General features: G+C 41.6%; 1 long non-coding RNA gene across 1 annotated transcript; it reads left to right on the top strand.

The window, feature by feature from the left end:
- The first annotated feature begins 1220 nt into the window (after positions 1-1220).
- On the top strand, positions 1221-4514 carry LOC121050289. The gene is made up of 4 exons (XR_005802559.1): positions 1221-2006; positions 2217-2361; positions 3849-3912; positions 4127-4514. It is a non-coding gene; the product is annotated as an uncharacterized LOC121050289 (long non-coding RNA).
- The last annotated feature ends 21184 nt before the right edge of the window (positions 4515-25698 follow it).

Raw genomic sequence — 25698 nt, 5'->3', positions numbered from 1 at the left:
ACCAAAACCAGTTCAGTTCAGTAGTATGTTTACCAATGCTTAGTACCCATTTTGTGCTATTCAAGTGACTAGTTTTGTTTCTTGTACGGTTGTGCTATGGTTATTGGCTTTATTAGTTTATCGCAAGATAAGCAATTGTTTAACTTGCTTATGTTGAAGATATTGAACTAGAACCAACTGAGAAATGAGATGGTTTGGAGTTTGTACTGCTAATGTTTAGTTTTGGTGGCTTGTTTGTGTTTGCTGTTTAGAACATTGGACAAGTTTTGATATTTGCCATTAATGCATAGGTGTCACACTAAAGGAAAGATCTCCAGACGGTGTTGGGACGTTAGTTGATGTGGGCTTGAGTAAGGTATTCTCATTGTCTTGTTTTGCTAGTCTTTCATGAGTTATTGCCTGATACTTTTCTTAAATCCCGGGAGTTAGCGATTAATTGATTTTGTTGACAATATGCAGAATGTCGTCGTTGATCAAGTACTTGATCCTAGAACAAGAGTTACAGTGGCTATGGGAGACAGTTGGAATTTGGATGCTGGTAATGAATGTTTTGTTCTGAATTCTTTTAACTATAGTGATTCCTTTCTTAACAGTTAGTTAAGGTTTCTTTTCATCTTTTAGTATGAATCTTAGATACGTAATGGTTTCCTTTTCCTATGGCATTTATCTAGATATATCACGGCAGGTTGTATCATCATCCAAGCCAAGGGAAGAAGCAGGGATGTATTGGGGGTACAAAGTGCACTATGCTTCCAATATCACTTCGGTAATGATTGAATGTCCATACGAGGTATCCATACATTGACTCTATGCCTCTCTTTGCCTTATATATTCATGTCGTCTCTCTAATCGTTCGGATATGACCTTCCTTACCAACTTCTGTTATCTTAATGACAGGGTGGCTATGATCATTTGATTGGGACCTTAGAGCATGGTTAGATTATCAATTCCTCCGATCTCACTATACCCACTTTCAGGTACTAACCATTAATTGATAAGATTGTACTTTTAGATAAGGTGGGTATTGCTTTTCCTGGGTAGCTGGTCTTTAGCCACAAATGGTGGTTGTTCTTTTTGCTAGATGCCTACTGTGTCCATAAACTAGATTGCTTATTTATAGGGAGACTCTTGATGTATGTGGGACAGGTTTTAAACATCTTTCAATCTGTCGACCTCTGATTTCTTTCAGGGCCAATTGCTTATTTATAGGGAGACTCACCTTTAATATCCTACTAAAAGCATCATGCCAATTGAAATTTCTGAAGTTGGAGAAGTTATGAAAATGAACCATGCCATATTCTTCCTTCAATTTCATTTTTGCTGCATCTCTTTGCAACTTAAGGACTAGCTGGTGATAGCTCTATGAGGAACATCTCATCTCTTTCTCCATAAGGCTTTCGCAATTGAAGAAAATCCTTCCCTCCTGTAACATGAGATAGATAGCGCACCTCACCCCACCTTCTCCATTTCCTTTTTTACTTTTCTAACAAGTGCTTGAATTGCTCCTTTAAAAATTGCTGGTTTTTGTTATTTTCCAATCAAGTAGATGCCCTAGTAGCTTTTTCAAAGATTTGGCGTGAGGCAGCCATTCCTTTTTTTTGTTTTTTTTAATATTACTTTAAGAAAATATATCTATATAACACACACACACACACACACACACACACACACACACACACACATATATGTAAAGATGCATCAAGGTTAAAGGGGTTAGTAGGCATAATTCCTGTTGAATATTTTGGTTTAACAATTGATTGCTCTGAGTGTATTTAAGAGGACCATGGACCTATAATTAGTATCGATATATCAGGTTCCATTGCTTTTCTTTAGGAAAAATTAATTGAGACATGAAGCTAATGTATAGTTATATAAATAGAGATTTGTACCTGCTTATCCACTTATACTTGTTATTTGACTTAATGAAATTTGTTAGGTATCTATTGATTGCGTTTGGTGGACTTGCTCAGTTGGAAGAGAGCATTGAAGAGGATCATAACTTAAAGGTATGGTTGCTTAGGGATTTGGTTTGGGACTTGAATGTTAAACGCTGGGCAGGTGCAAGCCTTTGCTTCCTGTAATGCTAGAAATTAGCTATAAGCTCTGTGAACAGTTTTATGATCTTGGAAATGTTTGCTTGACAGCTTGTAATAGTTTGTTTAACTGAAAGTAATAAGGTAGAAAGGAAAAGGTATTTAATACTTTTATTGACACAGGCAAAGAATGTGCGGGAGGTGTTTGACATATAGCATGAGAGCTTGAAGGAATAGCATGAGCTTCTCCAGAAAGTAGTGAAGCCTTTGACGGGTCATTTAGAGATCTTAGTACCCAATGGTGGCCTTAACACTCACCGTTCTTCAGGTAACACTGTCTTCATAATTGTTTGTATGTTTTGTTCATTAGTCAGAAATTGACCTTGTGTAGTTTACATTGTGACTTATCAGATGATTTTTTTGGGTTAGGTGTCTGCTTACATATCTAGTATATATATTTCATTTTCTTGGTGTTCTGTCGGCCTCCCATATCAAGCTTCAATTGTTGTGTTTTAGGTTGGAACAAAGTAAAAATTTAGTCTAAGATAGGTAGTTTTAAGGAGCTCAACCCAAACTTCAATTTTGTTCCTATGAGTTATAATTAAACTTTATTGTCCATCATGACGTCAAGTCGTTCGTGATACTTCATGATTCCATTGAGTACATGTGGTGCTGACTTAATTCTTTGATCTATGGACTCCCACAGACATGAATGATCTTTGGATAAACTTGTCGATATGTACTGTTTAGGAATTTAGGAAAACAACTTCCTGCTGTGCATCTAGACCATATTCCTTCTATTCTGTATATATAGGTAAATTTTTGGTTTGTACTTTGTAGCATAAAGTCTGTGACCAGATTCTGGAAGGCATCTGAAGATATTTTTATAATGTGTTAAGAGTTGATGCTGCCAGGCATTCTCTCTGTTTCTGTCTTTGTCTCTCTCTATCTCCTGTTCCTTTTTCCTAAGAGAAGTGACTGGGTATCAACTGTCACAACTCCCGATTCTTTAACTTATTTGTTGCCTTTACACTTACTTCATATAGTAGAAGCGCGCTCCACATTTGTACATGCCATATTCTCTATAATATCTAGCTTGTGATGATAACTACGCTGGCTCTTGCCAGTGAGTTCCCTCCACATTATGTAGGAGTAATACCCTTTTGGAAAACCTCTTATTAATTATGTGTCTTGCCTGGGGAGAAACTTTTTAGATAATCATCTTTGAACTGCAGATATTAACTTGTTATTTGATCCAACTGAGTGAAGAAAGTTCTTTTTGCAATAAAGGGTGTTTCTATATTTGCATTTTAGAAATTAAAGGATGATCATCTTTTCAAAGATGTGTTGAATACATGAAAATTTGGGCTGTTCTCCAACCTACTTGTGACTCTCTGAGAATTATTCCTCCTTTTTTATGATTTTTAATGATTGCTTGCTTTTAAACTTGAAGTCCATTACCATTCTGGATTTCGGGTAATGCTGTTCATGTGGAAGCCTAGGATATTTTGTGGATAAGGTTATGGTTACTATGAAACCAATGAGGCTGTGAATGTAGAACTTGCTAGAAATGTTGTGCAGCTAAGTTGGAGTTTTTCCGCAACTCAAATTTTCTCGATCTTTGCATGTTTTTGGACATAAATTATTACAATACGAAAAATGTTATTTGTACACACTCAACTCATTGTATTAACTTATCACTTTATGTGGCAGTAGATGTGAGTAATGGTCATATGCTTTTTCCCAATTAGTCAATGCTCTACTTCATTTCTTATGTTTATTAATTATATTAGGCTTAAATTTCTTTTTCTTCAGCAAACTCGTCAATCTACTCAGAATGTGTGTTTATGTATTATCAAGTGCAGCAAACACTAGTGAAGTAAGTTTCCTTACATTTCTCTTGAGCATATTTCGTTGGTCTCTTTTTTCCAATAGCTATGTTTTCCAACATACTTTAGTTGTTAATTTCTTTGGTAACCTGCTAGGTACTCACTCAGAACTTGTGTTCAACAGCAGCAAGCAATTAATGTCATTTTGAATGCATGGCCACAAGAAACTAATGTAAAAATTTATTATAATCTGCATGGTTGCAGACTTGCAGATATATGGGTACAGAATGGCACTGTGGGCAGAGCATGTAGGACTTGTGGAAGAATGTTTCAATCAGCCAGAGTTTTGAATGTGTTCAAAGGGTAAGGTCATTGGGTGAGCAGAACTGGAGTCAATACTAGAGCTTCTGCAGGGTCCTTGTCCATCATGTGTAGGATCGATGGCTTAAGAGATCGAAAGACTGCTTATCATCTTTGCCTACAAGAGAGCTTCTGCAAGAACAAATGAAGGTGCATTAAAGGAAAGCAGCAGTAATCTATGTAGTTTAGGTCTTCCTAGCTAGAACATTTTACAAGTACAGACAATTTTCTATGTTGTCCTAGCTTGAATTATATGGATTATAGTACTGTTTCTATGGTCATATATTGAACATTATTTATGGAAGAAAGTTTATATGGATATTCTTGTTGTCGAAGGTTCATTCATACAACACAATACAAAACAATGTGTTGTATGACTGTAAAAGAGTTCAAAAGTAAGGCTTTTCCCACAACAGTCATTGGTTGTTAGCCAATTTGATTACGATATTCACACCACAGCTAACCAAATATAATTGTTGTGTGAACTAACAACTAACAACAAAAGAAAACAAAATTCTGTTGTGTGAGATTCATAACACACAACAGAAATAAAATCATCTCTGTTGTCTGAGTGATCAACAGACAAGGGAGATAATTTCACTTTGGTTGTGTGTTACATATCTTAGACAACAAAAAATGAGTTATATCTATTGTGTGTTACATATCTCAAACAACAAAGAATGAGTAAAATCTGTTGTGTGTTATGAACTTCAGACAACAAAGAATGAGTTATATCTGTTGTGTGTTATGAATCTCAGACAACAGCAAAATTTCTTTCTATTGTCTGAATGTGCCAAGGCATCCCGCGCATGCCATGCCTGCGCAGAACTCGTACAATGGAAATAATTATCTGTTGAGGAAATGAATGTTGCACAACGGTGAAATCACCGTTGTGTGATTTTTCAATCACACAACACTCGTTTAGACCACAGTGAGGCTGGTCATCACACAACTCCAAATATCTGTCGTCTGATTAACTTATTGTAGTAGTGTACCTTCAGTACTCAAAGTGCGTGGTGTATATCAATTAGAAAAAACATCCGCTCTCTCATTTGGATAATATTACACAACAATACGAGGCATATATGGTTATGAACCAGAAGTTCACCAAGCCAAATACATTAATTTGGCATGACCAAATTGGTCATTCATGTTGTGTAAGATTACCAACAAGCTCCAATGAGATTCATTGTCGAGTTCAAATATTGCAGTGTTAAACAATAGCGATTGCAAAATTTGCTCATGAGGAATTTGGTCAAGGACCAGTATTGCACATATGATTTGTCACTTCAATGAGATAATATTCCCGCCGTTAGGGGGAGAAAAGAGTGTCTTTGATGAACGGCGTGAATTAATCATGTCTTGCATTGGGCCTCGTACCTGAAGTACGACGGGTAATTCATGTTGAGAAAATTTATCATTCACGCTGAGCATGAATTAGTGAATTCATCATGTCTCAAATTGAGCCTCGTACCGGAAGTACGAAGGATTTATTAATCACTAGTTTTGAAGTGAATTGGTTTACAAGTGGCAAAATCATGTGCTAAATACAATCCTCATAGTTGAGATAAAAAAAAAATTTCCCTAAAGCATGAAAGATTGTAGAAGCAGTCTAGACCACACTCGAATTATGGAAAACGTGTTGGTCCAAATGACAAGATTCTCCTGATGAGACTGTCATACTAAAATGTTAGCTCTCCTAACAAGGCTGCACAAATAAAGCTTGCAACAGCTATTATAAATGATGTCATGGTTGGACATGTAACGTCCTGGACCTAAATTTTACCGTTTACTAGTCATTTGGACGGGAAACGACAATTTCTTTCACTTTTTACTTGTTTAGATACTTTTAAAAGTTGACTTTTCGTTTGGGTCAAAATTTGAGGAAACTTCCTTCATGAAAATGGTAGAGGACGTTAAACCGAGCGCGTGCATATGTGGTGCGTAAAAATTGGGGTTCGTATGTGAAAGTTATAAGCGAAAGATTAAAGTTACTGTTTACGGTTACTGTTCATGGTAAGTTTCTATAAATAGCCGAGTTACTGTGGTAAGTTTCTATTTTTGGAAACCTACCCGGCTCTTTCTCTCTCCTCCCCCGACATTTCCTTCCTCTTCGGCCCGATTCTTCCTCCTCCGATTTCTCCCTCCTCCGGCCTACCCACGGCGAAATCCGGCCATCCCCGAGCTCGTCTCCTCCCCCTTGACGCATCTGTGGTGGTATTTTGGGGAGATTTGGCCGGAGGAGCTCGATTTCTTGCTGGGAAGGTTACTGTAGCAACTTGCGGGTTTTGCCGATTTCCGGCGATTCCGGCCGTCTCTGGCCACCAAACCGGCGTCGAAGGTTCGGTTTTTGACATAGATCATTTTCCCTAAGGTCTTTCATTTCAATTTGCAGTGTAGAGGTCGAATTAATGATTTGAAATTTCTAGGGTTCTTGGAGTTTCTGGAAAAATTTCACCGGCCGGTTTCGACTGTTTAAAGGTAAAATTGGGATGTGTTGTAGTTGAGAAAATTGATCAGTGTGTTGAGTAGGTGCTCCTGTCAGGACGAGGTACCGACCCTTCGCTTGACGAGGATCCTTACACTTGGGTACCACGTTAGCCGCATACTGTGAGTGGACTTTTGTTTTTAAATAAGAATGCATGCATTTATTTCTTAAAATAATGCTCTAGTTATTAATCATATTACATTTTGAGCAAATGAATTGATTTTCGGAATTTGATTTCGGTTTATCTTGTGGATTTGCTTTCAATAATGAGTTTCAAAGGTTGGTTATGATTTATAATATTATTTGACTAATTACTTATTTCCGAGATAAGAATCTATGATTAATTTCGGACATTATTTTTGCTATGCGCGGATTCAGAATTTATACTCTACTTTATTTTCAAAATATCCGCCAAAGTGAAATATTGGCTATTATGGATTTTTCTTACTTACTATTCTGAGATTGAGAGAAATCTTGGCGTGAGGGGTCACGTCTTTGCACACTTGGATTCTTATCTCGTGAGAAATGTGGGGAAGGTATACGGATTTATTGGTTTTCGACGATTTTCTTCCTCACCATACGCGGGTCATGTGATTAGGTCTCCTCCTCACTTACTTTGTGTTTGTGAGTGGCAGTGGAGGTAGCTTTTCTCCTCCTCACGTGGGTGGCAGTCGAGGTAATGTTCTCCTCCTCGCACAATCTATGTGTGAGTGGCAGTTGAGGTTATTAGTTCTCCTCCTCACACAATCTATGTATGAGTGGCAGTTGAGGGTAGGTTGAGCCTAAGGGGCTCCTTTACCCGTATGGTGACATCTCTTCCCCTTATCCTTTTATTTGTTACTTGACTAGCGGGGCTAGTCCGATTCTTTTAGCCAGCAGGGACTGGTATGTTTTCACGAGACTCCGAGTTTTAAAGACATACGTTTTATAAACGTTGCATGCATCGAAGTTTTTACGAATTTAAATACGTGGGAAAGTATAAACTTCTCTTATTTTGTAATTATTTATTTTGTCCACTCACGCTAACGTTTTTATGTACTTTCCCCTGGGCTCTTCGGTTTCAAATGCCCAGTTCGCAGTGTAGCTGTTCGGCTTTAGGAGTTGAGGCTTAGCACCACCGCTGTCATCTATCCCTCGTAGGTTACTTGCTAACCTACTTTGTATATCGTTGTTCTTTTGGTTTTAGACTGCTCTGATAACCTTGAGATTTTTGTATTAATATTGTAACCTATGACTTGGTTGTAATTTGAGTTAATTGGATAGTTTGATACTCTAAATTGTGGAGTTGTCCGGTTTTGGGAGCAGGGTGGCTCCAGGAGTTTTGGAGGGTTGTTTAGAAGTGAACTTGAAATTCTACAGGTTTTGGGTTGCCCATTTTTAAGGGAGGTTATGCCGAAATTTTTGGTAAACCTTCTTTAAAGGTGGGTCCCGCGGGGCCACTTCGGATTCCAGGGTGGAATCCGGGGCGGACCCTGTCAGGACATCTCATCAAGTATGTCAATCGCCTGAAGCGTGACATATCTATGGGTTCCAAAGTTTCAACTACTGTGAAGTAGAGGTCATAAAGCCCTATATTGCTCTAACGCTCTAGATGAGGTTATGAGTAAACGATCCACATTCTCTAAATAAGTTCATCCATGCGATATGACTGTCCTGTAAGAGATACACGTCTCTCGAGAAAGGATGAAAGCCCCAGAAGAGGCATGGGTACCCAATATTAATAAGCTATATGGATATCTAATGCATGCATATGAGAATAGTGGGAACACAAAATTGATGATCATCGATGATTGATATTATTTATGGTAGCTACCAAAATTATCAAGGGCTATGATGTCATTGAATCACGTTCTCATACAAAAGTCGACATGATTATTGGCCAAACTGGAAAAGGGCATTTCCTGTATAATGATGAACGTGAAATAGTTGAACTATAGTTCAAACACCAAACCAAATATTTTCTTAACTTGGAAGGTTAAGATCGGTGTTTGAGATAATGCAAAATTACATCGCTAGTTATGGCACAAGGTTTCTCAATTGAGATAAGGGTTATGATTATCAATATAAGCTCCTTTTATATATACAATTACCTTTGTATCAGTACAATGCCATATATAGCTGTTATGGCAAGTTGGTGTTATGGAGGTTTCATATACCCTAACGCTTTTTGTGTAAAAATCCATCCAAGCTGAGGAATGCTTGAAGTGTATCGCCAAAGGCGATTACTCATGGATTTAAAAGCGTATCACTATCTCTAAAAGTATAGTGCCATAAAGCATATTTATTAATGCTAATCTCTGAAGGACTTAGATTGCCCAAAAAGTAGTCCATAAAGAAATCAAAGAGCCATAATCTCAATTATGGTGTTAAAGAGCCTCATGCTCATAGTAAGTACTCAATTCAATCACTGCAAAATGTGCCCGGAGTTGCCTTATTGAGTACTTCAATAAACGAAAGCTTTCGAATTCGAAATTTGTTACAACATACTCTAGAAAAGGCTATGGGTGTAGTTAGAGCTCCTGAAGAGTCTACTAACTTATTTTCACACATTTGTGTGAATGGCTTCTTAAAGCCATATAAATCCATTTATGCTTCATGCGTATTCACAAAAGGTAAATTTGAAAATTTATCTATATGCATGTTATGATTATTTCTCACAATCAAGAGCATATAGATTTATTACTAATATGTGGTAAAAGGCTTTAGATATAGCCTAGTTTCCTCCAGCGTTGCTCTAACCTTACAGGTACAAAAATAAGTGATAATCACTTATATATAGCATACAAGTCACCAGTGGGAAACATCAAAACCGCCATGCATGAAAGGTTTTGCATCCTCATAAGGCTGAAGTTCAAGGAGAAAACGCTCATCATCCATATCAAGTCAAAGTCTACACATTTGGAAGATGGTGTATAATATCAACGCGCTTCATCAACAATATCATTGAAGCTTGCAACCATGAGGGGGAGATTCCAATCAGAGGGAGCACCCAAAATCATTCTCAATAGGATATATGCGCGTTGTACTCTTTTTCCTTCGACCAGGGTTATTTTTTCCCACTGGGTTTTTGTTACCTGACAAGGTTTTAACGAGGCAACAATAAGCGCGTTCAACACCAAAATTAATTGGTGGACATCCAAGGGGGAGTGTTGTAAATACTACAATTATGTGGCTGTCCACAAAATTAGTTTGGGACAACATGTAATACTCATTAGTTAGAGTCCATTATGTAAATTATGGAAACTTGAGATTGATCACCAAGAAACCATAAGAGTGGTCACCAAGTAGCCTTGAGAGTGATCACCAAGTCATCTCATAAGTGATCATCAAGTTACCATATGAGTAATCACCAAGTTAGTGTGATCATCAAGTAACTCTACCCTATTTAAAGGGAACTAATGAGAATGAGAAGATACACACCTCTTCCCCCATCTATTCTTCTCTTTTCATACTCTCCATTTTCTAGTAAGCAAGTTATCTCATTTTATAACAACTAGAACATATATATAAGTTATAAACTTACTGGGTCACAGGACCCAGTAGGACCTAACATGGCTCTGCCACTGTGTAGAAGTCTCTATTCCAACCCTCTTGATAGGTATCCACAAATCATTACCCAAATATCCAATCAAGTAGAGCTTTACTATACTCATGGACGTAGCTCAACACAATGACTGAGCAGCCCATACAACTCCAGAAGCTCCGTGGCAAGGTGCCCATTGTCATCAGCGTTGCCAGCGGCATCGATGCAATCACGGTGTGCCACTTCGCCGACCATGGCCCTCTCGTCATCGTGATCGCCGACGTCCAAGACGCCAAGGGCCGAGGTCGCCGCATCCATCAGCTCCCCCCGCTGCACCTACGTCCACTGCGACGTCACCAACGAGGACCAGGTCAAGTCGCTAGTAAACTCCACCGTTGAACAGTACTGCCAACTCGACGTGATGTACAGCAACGCAGGGATAACCGCAGCATAGGTGCAGACGGTGCTGGAGCTGGACCTGTCATGGTTCGATAAGGTGATGGCGGTGAACGCCCATGGGATGGTGGGGAAAGGAGTCAGAGGCAGTATAGTGTGCACGGCGAGCTTAGCGGCGCAGTACGGGTCAGAGACCGCGACGGACTACTCTATGTTGAAGCACGCGGTACTGGGGCTGGTGAGGTCAGCGATTGTGCAGCTGGCGGTGCGTAGGGTGCGCCTGAACTACGTGTCGCCTGGTGTGGTGGGGACGCCGTTGGTGAGCGAGTCTTCTAAGTTGGGACGGAAGAGCTGCAGGAGACGATAGCATCGGTTTATATGGGAAGTGATGGACTGTTGATGGAGAAATTAACACGTGGCGGGCGGATGCAATGGTGTTTTTGGAGTCAGAGGACTCGGCGTTCGTCACCGGCCATAATTTGGTGGTTGATGGTGGACTTGGTACCAAGTCCTTATCAGTATTTAAACCATCATCAACTTGATTTGCACAGTGATACTAGTTGTATACTTGTCTGGAAAACTTATATGAGAGTTTCGTCTCTTTGTAATAGGAATAAATCACAATCAGTAATTGTTTTCAGTCTTGATTACAGTTATGATCGAGAGTTTTCTCCACCAATATGTATATCGATCGATCTCCTCCCTAAGCGCTAAGCGATCTAAATTTAAAGATATATTGTTGAATAATTTGCATGAAAATAACAAGATAATTAATTAATTAAGCAAGCTAAGAACACTCGAAAAAAAGAGTGTTGCTATTGCCTATTGGGGGGTTGTTTATGGTACTGGGATGTATATCACTATATCATACACTCATTTTACAAGTAATTGAACCAAAATTACAATTTAATTGAAACAAATTTATGACATTGACAATAAAGTTATCACACTCATTTTACACATTTACATATAATTGAACCAATAAGTTACCACATCGACAACAATTTGTTTATGAACTTGTATAAATATCGTAGATTAGGTAATTACCTCTTATAGAACTAAAATTACTCAAAAAATGACTCTCTTTATCATGATGACAATAAATTTATTGTCATATCTGTAAATGTGAGTATCACGTACATGTAGGTACTTAAGAATTTCCCGCCTATTGGGACTTCTTTTCTGCTATTACAATCATTGATGTAATATGGTTGTACGGAGGGATTTGATTCCTTTCAAATGAGCTTGATATAAAGTTAGGTGAAGTTCGTTTAATCCTTCGATCGAAAGAAAAGAAGTTCATGTAATCACATAATCCGATACAACTTAAATATATTTTTTTAAAACTCAGCCTAACAAAATAAGATTTGCCTAATTCTAAGCGGCCAAAAAAGCTCCTAACCCTAGAAAGCCAAAAGAAAAAAGAAAGGTGGAAGCCTCTAGCGGCACGCCCTCGGGGCGGCGGTGTCGGACTGGTTAGGGTGAACCTAGTGCCTAGCGTTCATTGTTCATGGAATAAGCTCAGTTGGGGTGGAGGTTGCATGGTGGCTTCACCGTAAAAAAGGAGAAGAGGTTTTGCCAAGGAAGATCGGAGCAGGTTCGGCGGTTGTTGGGTGGGGTGGGGATCAATCTCACAGTGCGCGATAAGCGGTCAGCCGGAGGTGACAGCGGTGGGTGGTGCGATGACGGAATCCAGATCGGATCGGAGTGACCCGAGTTGGTTTGGGTCATTTGGAGTCGCGCTGTGGATTAGGGCTGGTGGAGATGCGTGCTTGCATGTTGCGGAGGGTGGAGAGATGGGGGGACGGCCTAAGGCTACTCGGTGAAGTGTGGGCCCAAATTCCTTTTATTTTATGCTTTATTGTTTTTTTTATTGTTATTAGTTAAATGTGGCTTTATGCCAGCAATAAGTCCCTACCACTCTATGGTAGTGCGTCGTGGGCTTGGTCTCGGTATGCACACTTTGTGTGCCTTGTTTGGCTAGCGAGACAACGAGCTATATGTTTGATCAAATGGACACAACCTCCTAGTGGCAGGATGAAATTGAGCGCCACCGGATTTATTTCTGTGTGACAACATAGTGCGAAAGCTGTGCTATTTGTAATGATGCTTCTTCGTTATAGAGTTATCTTTCCAGTATGTCACCGCTATATCAAAGCAAATGGAGTAGCCATTCGTGCACTCTTTGCTAATTGGTGCTTGTTAGAAAACATAGATTTTGTGGAGAATCTTAGTATTATTTCAAGATATTCTCTTTATGCTTACTGTAATTTGGGGTTTAGGCTCTACGTCCCCCCCTATGTATTCTACAATTTCATTAATCAAGGCTTGAGGGCAGCCACACCAGCCCCATTTCAAAAAAAAAGATTTGCCATTTTTCTTCTTCTTTGAGCTATATGTATTGTAATGCTATGTCTTCTACATCTAGACTTCATTGGAAAAATTTCTATAGACCATGTTTTATATGAAGAAGTCAAACCCGGTAACAATGGTGAAGATCCTAGAAGGAGCCTAGAGGGGGTGAATAGGCTCACAACCAATTTTTTCGTTCAAAAACTTTCTCAGGGATTGCAAGTGGATGATCAATCCTAATTACTGATATTGAACAGAATGTATCTAAGATCAACCAAACCAACTAAAGCAGTAAAGAACACAAGTTTTTGTTAACGCAATAAACACCCTATCGAGGGAAAACATCTGCATGGCCTTTAACTCTTGAAATACCAAAACCAAATCACTAATGAAAACAAATTACAAGTTTACAACACAGGAATTGCATTGACTGCGGCAACCCTTCCTTGACTGACTTACTAGGGTGTGTGTAATCACTCCTTGCTAAATGTTTATACAAGTGATAACGACTCAGAAATCTCAGTTATGAAACAAGCTATGAATGCAGCAAGTTCTTCTTGGAGATTTCACCTTTGAAGCTTGCAAAACCCAAATGACCTCATGGGATGCAAGAGATGAATATGTATGGATGAATGGTTTTGTGTTTTTTTTTTTTAAAATTGTTTTCAACATGGAACAAGACACTTTGAAAAACAGAAAACCAAAGAGAATAACTCTTTAACAACAAAGGGATTGAAAACCAAAACTATTTTCAATACCCGAGAAGGAACAGAGTATCCAAATATATATAGGAGGAAGAAAATCAGTTCACTCAAAAGTCCCTTAAGCTCAGTTGAAGTAGGTAAAGTCATACCCATAATTTCAGATTTCAAAGGTAAACCCATACCCCTAATTTCAATTGGGAAAACCAATTCTAAGAGCCAATCTCCCAAATCCCTTAATCATGGCTGACACAAGAATGAAACCCATTGAAAAACCCATGACTTTGTGAAAGAGATGCAATGCATGAGCTCAGCCATAAGGATGAAGAGACTTCTTCTAATCTTCAAGCTTGATCTTGGACAAGACAGCAAAGCTATGATGTGGAAGCATGTTGCAATTAATCTGATCTTCAACTTGGTATTCGATACCAAGACAACCACAAAAGTGAAGAAGATTGCAATTAAACAATCATGGTCTTGGGCTTCAAAGTTGGGCTTCTTCAAACTCAAACTAATGGGTAGAGTTTTGTTAGAGAAGGAATGCCAACAATATATCTATACGTACTAACAAATGGCCATTTCAAACAATACTTCATATAGCTAAGAATCCAAGTTAAGATGCCTGGAGTTCAGGCACAATTGAATGATAATAGCTGCTCAATGTACGTATGCCTAACACACAATTAAATCAAAAGCCAGGAGCCAAGAAATATATACATGGCCAATTAGAAACAATAATCTCCAACATGAAATTAATCAAATTATTGATGCAATTAAAGCAGAAGAATGGGTAGAAGGGAGTAAGTAGTAACTGATGAACCCATAAGCGATTGAAAGGCTAATGGACGAATCATAGTCTTTCATGGAAAACAAATCAAAGCTTTTAGATTCAAAATTGAAAACCGAAGAGAAGACTGAAATCAAAATTATAATCACGGCTTATAAGAAAACTATTTGAGCATAATAGCAAGGGATACAAACAGAGGAAATAGAGGAAGAAAGAAGACAAGATTGAGAATTTGACACTTCTTTTTTTTAATGGAGGTAACTACAACGTCAAGAACAATGTGGAAATAACATAATTTACTCTAAAAGTGCCCAAGTGTGGTGTCTCTCCATATGATAATGCCAAAACCATACCCCCTATTAAATATAAAACAACTATAAATAACTCTTCAAGTCAATAAGTTGATAAATGTACCAAATAAAATAAAGAGATAACTGAAAGAGCATAAGAGAAGGAGAGAGGGAGAGTGTGTGTGTGGGTATTGTAAAAGAATAGTAAAATTGGATTCAAACAAATAGAAAAAAAAAGGTCGGGTGATGTAACTGCAGTTTCCTATATTTCTTATCTATAATTTTCAGATTTTTTTTAGGAGAAACGAGAAACACGTCATTAATCTTGACTCACAATATTATAAAGGAATCTGTCACAATTGTGGCTCTGAAAAATGGTTAAGCCCTCCACACATAATATTGTACTGACACAACTGTCCCCCCAATAACAAGGAAAACAAAATAGGGTAATACTCAGAGGCCCCCCCCTATCGCGCCCTAAATCTATAACTTGTAGTGTCCCGTTTGCATTGTTGAATTCAAAAAATAGAAAATAAAGATGACACAAGAGAGATGAAAATTAAACTAGGAGGCCGGATGGACTTTCTCAGTAAGTCAAGAGAGCATAGCTTGACGTTTAAAAGCTGAAATGACCTTGGCCTTGTTCTTTTTTCTTGAGGCATGCTGCAGCCCCAAAGGCTTCACTTTGAGATATGATTCCTTCCCCACTTCCTCCGACTGAGCGTCAAATTTGAAGCTGTAAGCTTCCATATACGACACTTCTACTAGGGCTGGGCGTTTTGACCGGAGAGACCGAGAAATCGATTCAATTCGGACCGAAACCGACCATTTGGGTCAGGTTTGAAAGCTAGTTGAAATCCTCGATTCGAACTAAACCGAACCGATTCAAGTGTCCTTCGATTCGGTCTCGGTTTCAATATTAGCAGAACTGATTACAACTGATTTGGACTGATATTTGGTACTTGTGTACGTGTTGCATGTTAATTGGCTTTCAGACAAGCCTATAGAGGATACCTTGAACTTGGGTGCAGATAATCACCCAATATCATTCAACCTAAAAAACCCTATACGAAGCCGTCTTCTTAAGTTTATTTTCTCAATCACTTGATTCACTTCCTCTGTTCTTCTCCACAAACTCATCAGTCACTCTCCGATCTCGATCACTCTGTTTCTCGATCAATCACCTATGGATTCCTATACTGGAAACACACACCACAAACCCAATCCCAAAGCCACCAAAATTGCTGAGAATGTTGTCGTCCTTGCAAATTCTGATTCAAATAATGCAAACTCTAATTCCAACTCTGATTTCGACACCGAAATTGCTGAGAATGTTGTCGTCCTTGCAAGTACTGGTGCTGCAACAACTCCATCTTCTGCAACAACTCCATCTACGATGACATTGTGACAACCACCAAAACCCATAAAGAGAGCGAGGAAGAGTACATCCACAGGGTCGAGGGAGTGTTCAATGGTATGGGAGCACTATGAGAAGATTAACAAGCCACTGTTTGAGTTCAAAGATGGAAAGAAGGTCCAAGTTGGGACTACCAAGCGCGCGAAATACAGGTTTTGCTCCACAGACCTTGCCTGTAATCTATACATAATGGTACCAGCAGTTTAAAGAGTCATATAGAGGTTGTGTGTAAAAAATACCTTGGTAGGATAGACTTGGAAGAGACTCAACAAGTGTTTGTAGCTGGTGGGAGCTTGAATGAACCTTCTTTAGCTATGAAGGCCTTTAGTAATGATGCTTGCCTTAGAGCTTGTGTTGAGATGATTGTAATAGACGAGCTGCCATTTAGACACCCGAAGAAGGAAGGGTTTCAAAGGTTTTGTAAAGTTGCTTGTCCTAGGTTCAAGATTCCTTCTAGAAGATTGGTAGTAAGCACATTTTGGAAATTGTATGATGTTGAGAAGAAGAAATTTAGGCAGGAGCTAGCTTGCCATTATGTTAATTTAACCATCGATACATGGACATCGGTGAAAAACATAAATTACATGGTGGTTATTGCTCATTTCATAGATGGTGGCTGGAATTTACGCAAAAGAATTCTTAACTTTTGTGTAATTCCCAATCATCAAGGGAACACCATTGGGAAGCTGCTAAAAACATACCTAATTGATTGGGGAATCGAGAAAGTGTTGACTGTTTCAGTGGCTAACGCATCCGCAAATAAAGTGGCTATCAAGTACATTAAGACAAAGATGCTAACTTGGAAAAAACAGCCTGTTTTAGGAGGTAAGTGGCTACATGTGAGATGTTTAGCTCACATTCTCAGCTTGATTGTGAAATTGGGTTAAGCATGATGGATAAATATGTGGCCAATCAATTAGAAACGCAGTTCTTTATGTTAGGAGTTCGTCTGCAAAGCTTGATGTTTTAAGCAATGTGTTGCCAAAGAACAATTGGATTGCAAGAAGGTGTGCATATTAGATGTGCGAACTCGGTGGAATTTCACCTTCTTAATGTTGGATGTAGCCCTTGAGCTTTGGAAAGCTTTTGATCGCATGGTTGAAAAGGAAGACTTGAAATACACTAGTTATTTTGATGAGGATGAAGTTGAGGATGATGAGTGGTAAGAAGTGCCAGAAGCAGAAGCTGAAAATAGGCCAAAAGAGAGGATAAAAAGGGTAGGGCCACCCGTTATACTTACATGAACATTTGCCTAAACCATAATTAGCTATAATGAGCCACACTCATGCTATCGTCAGGGGTATGAACGGAGCTGAGACAAGATACACCCCCTGAAGCAGCTCACCCTGCCATTCATTGTCGCAGCTAGACGCCTCCGCCAATATTTCTAAGCTCAAACCATTCATGTCCTGACAAATCAACCACTGAGGCAAGTAATGCAGAACCCTGAGCACTCCGGCCGCCTGAGCAAATGGGCAATCGAGCTAAGCGAGTTCAACATCAAATATAAACCGCGAACCACTATGAAAAGGCCAGGCGGTCGCTGACTTCATCGCTGAGCTCACTGAGCGTCAAGATGAATCCACCTTAGGGGCAGAGGAAGGCAACACAGCCATGACAACTACAGAGGAACCTATATTCAAGCAACAATCAAAGTGGAACCTCCATGTCAATGACTTAGTCTGTGCCAAAGCCTGTGGAGCGAGAATCATCTTGACAGGGCCAGGGGGACTAAACGTGGAGTACGCGCTAAAATTCAACTTCACAACTTCAAACAACATGGCGGAGTATGAAGCACTCATTGCAGGCCTACTCCTCACCATTGATTCAGGCGCTAATAGTGTCAACATATTCAGCTATTCCCAACTAGTCGTCAACCAGGTTAACGACATCTTCTAGGCCAAGGATAAACAGCTAACGACATACTTAGGGTACGTAAAAACCCTGCTCAGAAAATTCAAGTTCCACTCCATCATGTAAATCCCGAGAGAAAAGAACACTAAGGTAGACTCTCTGGCAAGATTGGCAACCGCTCAACCACACCAAAGTCCAACGGACACATGGGTGGAGTGCCTTGACAAACCAAGTATCACCAAAACCCTAGCGGAAATATTCAGCATAGAGGTCAATCCCAGCTGGATGGATGAAAAATAGAGTATAAGCGTAATGGAAGAATGCCAAATGACAAGGTCGAAGCACGATAGCTCAAGCGGAAAGCAACCCACTATAACATACAGAACGACAAACTCTACCACCAGGGATTCAGCCAACCTCCGATGCTTGACCCCGGAAGAAGGAATGGTAGTCCTGGCAATGATACATGAGGGGAATGTGGAAATCATTCAGGCGCCAGATCTCTGGCAAACCGAACTATCCGGCAAGGATACTTTTGGCCCACACTCGTCGATGACGCCAGAGAAGTCTCCAAGTCCTACCACAAGTGTCAGCAATACTCTGACCTCCCTCATGCCCCAGCGGAGCCCCTCTCAATAATCATCGGCCCATGGATTCACTCCACTTGGGGCCTCGACCTAGTTGGCAAGTTACCAACTGTTAGGGGCCAGTTCAAATACAACATCATCGCCATCGATTACAACAACAAGTGGATAGAAGTTGAACCGCTGACGGCAATCACTACCGCCAAGGTAACCTACTTCCTTTGGAAAAACATCTATTACCGTTATGGCGTCCCCCACACCATTATCACAGACAACAGGGCACAATTCAACAACGAGAAGATCATAGCCTTTACCACTAATCTAGGCACCAAGATGCACTTTGCACCTGTGGTGCACCCCCAAACCAACAGGCAGGTTGAAGCGGCAAACAAGATAATCAAAAAATTTCTCAAAAAGAAACTCAATGATGCCAAGGATTTATGGGCAGAAAAGTTCACGGAGGTCCTGCGGGCCATCAGGACAACCCCAATATCCGCTAACGGTGAAACACCTTTTGCATAATGTTCGGAACATAGGCCGTCTTGCCCATTGAAGTCACACAACCTACCGCTAGGGTCGAGGGCTACAGCGCCAAGACCAACAGCGAGGGCATCAACCTCGACAAGGATTTCCTCGAGGAAAAGTGCCACAAGGCTCACTTGCACAACTTGCAAAACAAACAGCGGGTATCGCATTTCTACAATGCAAGAGTTAAGGCCCGAAAACTCCAACTGGGAGACTGGGTCATGAAGGAAGTCATTCCACCGCCAACCGCACTCCGTCCCACTTGGGAAGGCCCATACCAAATAGTAGAAGTCGTCAACCCTGGCACTTTCTACTTAAGGGACAGGGATGGCATCACATCCACCCACCCCTGGAATACCGAATACCTCCGTTATTACTATAAGTAAACTTACCGCTAACCCACGAGCATCTTGACTTGGTTGAATTTTTGTACAATATTTAGCTAAGGGAAGCTACCCAACATGTACTCTCACTCTTTAGTAAACGCAGATCTTTCAACTTTCAATGAAACGAGGAATTATTCAAACCATTATTCTAAACAGCACAAACAGTTAACTGGCAACACCAACAACTTTCAGCGGACCACGTCCTCTACTTCGTGCACTTAGAACAATTTTAATTCCCTTAATGTTTCATTGACAGATAAAAGTATAAGAAAGACTTTAGCGGTATACCAACACTCAAGGAGAACATGTATTTGCCAGCGACAATCCCACACTTAGAAAAATGCAGAGATTAAAATAGCAACATTACTTCGTTAACAAATTCAGGTTGGGACTCCCCAACAAAAACATTGTCTCATTACATAAATGCCTCAACGTCGATACAAAAATAAAGCCTAAGGATCTCTCAACTCTCCTTGGGGGATTGCGGCACCTTCTCCATCTGCCTGGGCGGACTGCGCTATAGAGCAGCTCGTCTGGTCTGACCCGGGGGCGGTAGGACTCGGCATAATCAAGGTGTCATCATCGCGGGTATGCGCCGCTAAAAACTAAGCGTGGGAGACATCAAAGGCCGTCGGCATCGGCACTGCTGGGAACTATCACCCATTCTCCGAGTAGACTCACCATTGCTGGACCGCACACCTTCGGGCTGGGAAGAATCTGGTCCACCTTGGGCGTTCTGTGGTTAAATTAGCACCACTTGCAGCTGGGCCGCCTTATCCCAGTTGATGACACCTTTTTCTTCCAGCTTGCGGAAGTTGGTCTCGGCACTGGCCATACCTACAGCCTTAAGTGTGTCCTTGTACTCCTTCGACTGCTTAAAAGCCTCCACGGCCGCGGTGCCAAATTTTTACTTCTCTGTTTCCAGCCCCTCGACCATACGTTGCAGCCGCTTAACCTCTTCAATTCGGGTGGCAGATTCCCGCTGAACAGTGTCAAGCCTCTTCACCTTGGCAACCAGTTGTTCACCAAGGCGAGCGATCCCCACCTTCAGCTCTGCCACCTTTACGCCGTGCTCAATATCTCGTTCAATGGCAATACTAAGCTTGCCCCACGTGTCTACCAGGTCGACCTCTGCTTTCAATAGTTGCTGCTCACACTCCTCTAGCCGCTTCTTCACCTCTGCCAGCTCCAACCACAGGCTGTCAACTTCATCACGCAACTGCACCTCGACTGCTGAGGGCTTCGAGACCGCCAAAAACAGCTCATTAAGCCTGATCGCAAGGTAGCTAATGGCTGAACTGAACCCCAACCGCTCGCAGATACTGGAGAATAGCTCCTGCTCATTGTCGGTTAGGAACTCGACATATGTAGTGAAGGAGTCAAGACCGCTCGAGGGCTCCTCCTCGCCAGTGGTAACGGTGACCGCCTAACCATTCTTCCGCGCCCTTTTGTGTTGTTGTCGCAGGGAAAGCGGCATGTTGTCCACCGCGTCGTCACCTTCCTCGCCATCGTTCTGCCGTCGCTTCCTCTGAATGGTAGAACCCTAGACTACACCGGCAGCAACTGTCCTCGCTGAGGCATCAGGCTCCAGGCCCACTATGGTAACGGCTTCAGCGCCACTGAGCTCTTTCCGCGGCGCAACCTTCTCCTTCTAAACCACGCGCCGGACAACCGGAACCCACTTCGTGGCTTTCTCCAACCGATTTCCTCTTACTACCGCTCGCTCCGATTGGGTGGCGGTAGGATGCACAACGGCCTCCCCCGCGATGGGGAGATAGGAATGATGTGGCATCGGCAGCACGACTTCGTCCTCCGTAGGGTTGACATCCTTTGTTTGCGGGTCGACAATCGTCTTCCGTGCATTCAGCGCAACTGCGAACATGCCCTCCAGATAATTGTCTAGGCCGGCGTTGTCAATAGCTTTCTCAAAAGCAGCGCCACTCAGTTTGTTGCCAGGAAGGGGATCTACAAAACCAAAGTCAAAATTGTATCGATAAGTCAAAAGTGACCCTCCTTCTAGCACTATATATATAAAAAATACTCAGAGGCAGCTACTTGGGAACCAAGTTAAGTTCAACTACCCCAGCAACTCCCAGCCAGTAAGTAGCCGCAGATTTAGAAGATTACGATTCTTCCAGCAACCGGTGAACCTAGCTACGCGACACTCTTCCTCCAGAGTCAGCACAAATCCCAGCCCCGCTACATAAGGACAATGAGAAGATAAGGGTTAATGTCGAGCACCGCGGAATTAGGAGTAAGGCAAGAAAAAAAAAAAGGAAAAGAGTCAGCGGCAACCTCGAATAGGTTGGAACTTCGACTTAATCATAAAGGTTGGCTCCTTTTTATTTAAGGCCGCATCGTACTCCCATCCCTCGGTCGCGACGCAGTAGGTTGCCCGCCAAGGAGACATCGAATCTAGAGGGTGCTCGATCGACCGAGGCGCCCGTGCGATGGGTCAGACTCACTTGCCCGCTACAATCCTTCCTTTTAACGTACACCAATTGGTAAAAGTGGAGCACCTCGGCCGCGGTAGGGCCTTCGCAGACTTACAAGCTCCACAAAGCATTCAGCCCCATCAACATCTTCCACATGTTTGGACAAACTTGTCCAAAGGCAATGTCAAACTCGCACAACAATATTTGGAGGTTTGGCAACAATAAGAACCAGACCCCTTAGCGAAACACCGCCTCAGGTACGGCCGCGTACCCCACCGGAAGTGACGACGCTCTCTCATTCTTCAGCGGCGACCTTAGCTTCGCCACCCTGGGAAGGTTATAAACTCGTTTCAGCCTTTTAATCGCCCTCTGCGTCATCGGACCGCCAACCTCATCAACAGGCATCCCATCAAATAACTCCCACTACGACTCCACAACACAATCGTCGCCGGGATTTCTGCCATCTTCATTCGAACAGCTAGTAGCGCTATGGCTGGCCATCCGTTCCTCTCGCCGACGGCCAGCGGCGGTGTCCTCCCCCGCAGCTGCTGAAGTCTCTGCTCGGCCACCACCTCCTTGTGCATTGACACCCATGTTAGGATATATAACTCACAGTGGTTCGATATCTAGCGGGTCCGACAGTGAGGTTCCTGCAGGGGCAGACAGACGCAACGAATCAATAAATATCCTAACAGAAGCGCTGAGCGACACGTCAGACCCAGAATCCTCACTGCTCGAGATTTATACGACGTTAGCCATCACAAACACCCTAAAACCCAAATGTTAGTTCCAAATGGATCTAAGCTACCCCTATGTCAGATTCTATCCAAGAACACCAAGAACAAATGTGCAAAACAAACCTAGAACCCAACAGAGCAAGTTTATTCCCTTCTGAACCCAGATTCGACCATCTAGCAAATTATCCACCATGAATCCTCTGTTAAAACGCAACAACCAACCCACAAACCCCTCTAGACCTTCAAACACATTGCCACAATATTGCAAAATTCCAAAAAAACCCAAAACAACCGTAAACACAGAGCACACAGAAACACGAAATCAGGGTCAGAGATCACCAACCTGAAGTATGTGAAGAACAATTGTCTTGTACACTCGCAGATGCTTGCTTCTGTCTTTAGGTTGGCTTCTCACCTCCTAAATCAACACCCTCGCTTCAAACTCGAACACTTGCTGCTCCAGACTTTCACAGGACACAAAGCTTAAAGAGGTTTGAAGCGTGAAGAAAAGTGCCAAATCTCTCCCAGTTCCCCTTCTTTTATGTCAACATCGGATAAATCCAGGCTGACCATAAAAAAAGGACATCGCACCAGATTAGTACACGTGGCCCACTATCACACCCACTATCCGGGACGCCTCGGTTACAAAAGCAATATTTACTCGCATTTATGATGAAACGATGAACGTGCTGGGGAGACGTCCACCCACAAGCTAGTCCAGTGGGTCACCGACACGTGTCGGACGATGTCAGAGGCAACACTTATCCAGTCCAACCATCAAAAGATGCAGATCACTCTGTAGAGAAAGCTTTCGCTAAGCGCAACACCTCTAGCGGAACTTCTCACCTTCAATCTTTCAAGGGAGAAAGCTTCCGCTAAGCGCAACACCGCTAGCAGAACTTCTCACCTTCAATCTTTCTAGGGAGAAAGCTTATGCTAAACGCAACACCGCCAGCGGAACTTCTCGCCTTCAATCTTTCAAGGGAGAAAGTTTCCACTAAGCACAACACTGCCAGCGGAACTTCTCACTTTCAATATTTCAGGGGAGAGGGTCCCCGCTAAGAAAAACTTAGCTAGCGGAGCTCCTCATCTCCAATTATCCACAGAGAAACTAGCACCAGCGACCTCTCAAGGCAACCGCTCATACACACACCGACTACTACGCGGTGGTACAGTCAAGCTCTGCTCCTCCCAGAAAGAGTAAAGGGATAGGTCAACACAGTCTTTGACGGCCTTGATCAGGCAATTGACCCCGACACTCGGGTATCAAAGATTGGGCTCGCTGCCTAACACACCCACTGCTCAGCGCAGCTCCCCTCATCAAACAATCAACCGGCCAAACAGAGGTCTATCTTGGCCGGGGAGTTGGGGACTCCCTGGGGGGCTTAGAAGGGGCCCACCTGAAAGGGTATAAAGCGTTTGCTCAGAACAAGTCCATGGTTGACAATGCACTAACGCTAATTATGGTTTGGTAAGACTAGCAGAAGTAACGCTTCAAACCGCTAGGCAACTCCCCAACCAAGATTGCCCTCCTTGGCTGGGGACTTGGGGGACTTGTACTTACAAGAGCATTTGCCTAAACCATAATTAGCTATAATGAACCACACTCATGCTACTGCCAGCGGTACCAATAGCTATCAAAGAGGTGACCTATGGAAACACCACCAGATAGGCTATCGCTTGAGCCCCGGCTCAGCCCAGTATCACCGCTGACGTGCAACCACGCGCCCCTCCAAGGTCACCTCGCTGAAGCATCAGAAGTTGGGATAGAGGCATATCAGTCCCACATCGAAAGCAACGGAAAGATCAGTCTCTTCCTCACCTATAAAAGGTCTACTCCTCTCTCCTCATTAATTACGCGTTTACTACTTACCTAACGTTATTCTGTCAACACAAATACATTGACTAACTTAGGCATCGGAGTAGAGAAGACTGCCCACCGCGGTCTCCCTCTGACGCCCTGTGTATTTTATTTGACAGATAACAAGAGCATCACAAGTAGCGGTCCGCCCAGCGGGCCCGCATTAACCAATGTTCGGCTACCACTGAATCTCAGACATTAACACCCATTGAAACTAATTGGAAAAGAACTACATTTTTTGTGAATTTTTTCAAGGTAATCGGCTACTTTTGTAATATTGCATTTCTTTCTACTTTACAGTTAAAAGTATAAACTGCTTTAATGATACCTTGTTTAGTTTATGCATTTCTTCGTTTCTACTTGTTTAGTTTTGATTCTGTATGTTTAGTTTCAATTATGCATTTATGGCTTTCTTCTTTACAGTTTTGTTTCAATTATGCATTTCTGCTTTACAGTTTTATGTTTACAGTTTTGTTTCAATTCTGCATTTATGCTTTACAGTTTTCAGTACAGTTTACAGTTTTATGTTTTATGTTTCAATTCTACATTTTTGTTTCATGTTTACAATTTCCTGCTACTTTTATAAATCTATTATGTTTTATACTTTTATATATGCAGATATTCTATGATGTGTCAATAAGGATATCAGCCACTAACAGTTCCACATCTCAGAAAGCATTCCATAATATCGTGGCAATTGAAGCTGAGATTGAGGACCTCTTCAACCTGCTCGAGATATGTAATGGAAGCAATACATAAGGGATCTTGTTTGAGATGGCAATGAAGATGAGGAGCAAGTTTAAAAAATATTTTGCAAGCCTTGATGACATGAATCGCTTGCTTTTGGTGGCTTTGGTTTTAGATCCTCGATACAAGCTTCACAATTTTGAGAGGGTATATAGAATATGGTTGAAACTTGATGCTGTAACAATCAAGCATAGGTCTGCTGAGCTGAAGGAATTGGTGGTGAACCTCACGGACTTGAATTCATCGTCTTTGGCCACCAAAAAGTAGAAACCAAGTGGCAATAAGGCTGAGAAAGCTGCAACAAGTGGTACTGGCAACTCTAGTACAAAAACTTCAAGAACAAGTATGAGTGGGAAGATGGCTGCCATCCAAGCTAATTGGAAACAAGAGTTG

The sequence above is a fragment of the Rosa chinensis genome, chromosome 7 (genome assembly GCF_002994745.2).
Source record: "Rosa chinensis cultivar Old Blush chromosome 7, RchiOBHm-V2, whole genome shotgun sequence".
Classification (NCBI taxonomy): Eukaryota; Viridiplantae; Streptophyta; class Magnoliopsida; order Rosales; family Rosaceae; genus Rosa; species Rosa chinensis.
This window is presented reverse-complemented; position numbering and strand designations above follow the sequence as displayed.